The 2,812-nt window shown below is 27.7% G+C and overlaps 1 long non-coding RNA gene across 1 annotated transcript in view; it reads right to left on the reverse strand.

Moving 5' to 3' along the window:
- Nucleotides 1-485: 485 nt before the first annotated feature.
- LOC136795760 (uncharacterized) overlaps nt 486-2,812 on the reverse strand; it is a 14,904-nt gene continuing 12,577 nt past the window's right edge. Inside the window, exon 3 of the long non-coding RNA XR_010843427.1 lies at nt 486-635. This is a non-coding gene — a long non-coding RNA (uncharacterized lncRNA). The remainder of the gene's footprint in view (nt 636-2,812) is intronic.

A 2,812-nucleotide genomic window follows, 5' to 3' on the forward strand; every position in this document is an offset into this window, starting at 1 on the left:
CATTTAAATATTTTGTAATTTAGTATCTAATATCTACTACGAAAGAACTAATTAATTGGTTACTAATGCGCCTTTAATATAATTATCTTTATTCTATAAAGTAATCTATAAGAGCCAAATAAGCATAAAATATATTTTAATCATTTCTATAACAAAGATTTTTGGTATATTTCAATAACTTTTTTAAAGAGATATATGATTTCACAACGATTTATAAAGCCGTATTGTTTATGTTCCTACCTGCATTTTCATTAGCGCTCGTTAATTTTTTTCCATTGCACCGAAAGATAAATCTTCGACTAGCGTGCAGATTTCATCACTGGCGTGCACTAAGCCCTGTGGTCCCGTTATAACGTAGAATTAGCTTTTAAAAAAAAGATAGCGTTTAAATATTCAATTTCACTTTATTTTCTTTTTTTTTGTAAAATTTATGTCTGGGAGGCAGAAATGGTGGAATGGGATTATTAACATTTCAGGGTCACTGAATCTTTGACAGTCTAGTTTATTTCTCGAAGTCCTTGATATTCTCATCCTTTTATGAAAACATTTTTTTTTTCTTTTTTTATATTTCCTTTACCTATAATGTTTCATTCAATTTGATGTAAACAAGAAGCGAATAGGACGGGCTGATTACACTGGAATAAAATTTTAATTAATTTTACTTTATTATTGAATTTAATTAATCATATAATACTTTGAAATTCCTCATTTGGGAGAAAACTGTTAGACTTTTCACAAGAATACAGTCATTTTTCTCTAGGCCTAGATTTGGTGTAGGTAACAAAAATTATAAATACAGATACCAATCAATCTATAAATCATATATAAGCTCAAAACAACACTAATTTTATTCAAAATTTATTACTAATTATTATTATCATTATTTTAAAGCATCTAACTGAAAAATAATTAAGCAATATTCAACTATCAAAAGTCAATTTATCCCTTCCTCAAATATTGTTTTTAGGCATATTAAAATTCAGCATTTTAATTTAATCAGTTTATTTTAAAATTTAAATCATGTGATCTTTAGTGTCAAATAGATGTTACAAATAAAAATTTTCATTAAGAAATTAATTTATCGACAAGAGCTACTCCTATATTTTTTCTTGTTCTGTTATTAACTTTCCATAAATAGTTGTATTCACTTTGGATGAAATGGATTCTCAATTATAAGTTTCCAGAATTTTTTGAATTATTGATATTTCTTTCTAGTACATTTAAGATTCTATGTGTCTCATTTTCACTATACAACGTATTCAGCTCATTCATTGCTAATTATAAATATAAATTACAAAAAATAATGAATATTATAAATAAAAAAATGGCAATTAACCCCCCTATTGATCCAATAATTGGTAAATTTGGGTCAAGCAAAACAAATCTAAAAATGGCATTTTTCTATAAGCTCATATTCACATACATACTGCGTATACATATATATTCCATGCGCATTCATAACACATTAAACATAGAACCTTAGAATTTTGCATTGCAATTTCTTACGATATTATTACAATTATTGTCTATATGTATGAACAAATTTGTTGCAACATTTCAAACATCAGTTTCTACGGATGAATCAAGTGGATACGTCATGAGGACATTTAAATATGACCTTTCCATTATACGTCAACTACAGAAAATCTCTTTAAATATTCCTCCTGAATTTTTCTAGCATCGATTCATTCACCGATTCGTCATTCAATTCATCATGGTTAATCATGATCACCTTCCGTGGCACCAAAATAAATGTAGTTAGAAGTTCTTACGAATTGGCCCAAAATCCACTTCTAAACAAGAAATGTCGTATATTCACAAAAAATCTGAAGCAGAACAGATCTACAACAGAAATATTTGCCTAGTACACCTCTAAATTTGAAGTCACCTCAGTGAAGTATGAATCACTGTCTCTCTTAGCGTGAATTACAAAATAACAAAAACGTTTTACAATTTAGCCAACCTTCCAACATAGGCTTTTCCGCCAACCAAATTGTATTCCTGAAACATAAAGTAATAACATTAGTGTATGTAATTTTTGTTTTCAAAAATTAGAAAAATGATCTTTACACGAGCCACTTTTGAGCAGGAAACATTTTGTTTGTTGTGAATTGTAATAAAAAAACGTTGCAAATGAATTTTATAAAATCAGACCACAAATTGCTTCTGAATTCGGATTGGTATGTCACTTTGGTACATTTTTTCTGAAACAGATTTTTTACTATTTCATAAATTTGCACTATAATTTTTTTGGCCTATTATCTTCTGTACTAATCTTCAACTTCTGCTTATCAATACTCATAAAACAACGGTACGTTTTATGCATAGCTTTTTATAAACATTCAAAGTTTATTGAAACTATATATTTTTTCAATGTTCCCTAATTCTTTTAAAAATCCAATTTATTTTTACTTCTGTCAAAGTCTGTAATCTCCTGAATTGTGATAATACTTTTTAAATCAATAAATCAAGTCTCATCTATCTTAATTACTTGATTTTTAATTCCTGTTTTAAAATTAAATATGGTTAAACAATGATCGAGTGAGCTCGTATTCTTTTTTTTTTTTTTTTGAATTTATATGATCTTGAAAGTCTTAATGGTGTAATGCAGTTGTCAGCTTTTAGTATTCATGATTTACTGAAATCTTCCAGTGTTTCTGTAGGTAAGCTCCTATGTCATTTAAAATATTTGCAAATATTAATAATAATTGTATAAATATATGTGTTGGGGCGAGGGGTATTTCGTATGTGAAAACCGACCTCCTCCCCAGAGGGTAATGTTCGCTGGTTCGAGATAAAATAAACAAAAAAA

The sequence above is a fragment of the Halyomorpha halys genome, unplaced genomic scaffold (genome assembly GCF_000696795.3).
Source record: "Halyomorpha halys isolate HHAL.00 unplaced genomic scaffold, Hhal_1.1 Scaffold767.1, whole genome shotgun sequence".
In the NCBI taxonomy this organism is placed as follows: Eukaryota; Metazoa; Arthropoda; class Insecta; order Hemiptera; family Pentatomidae; genus Halyomorpha; species Halyomorpha halys.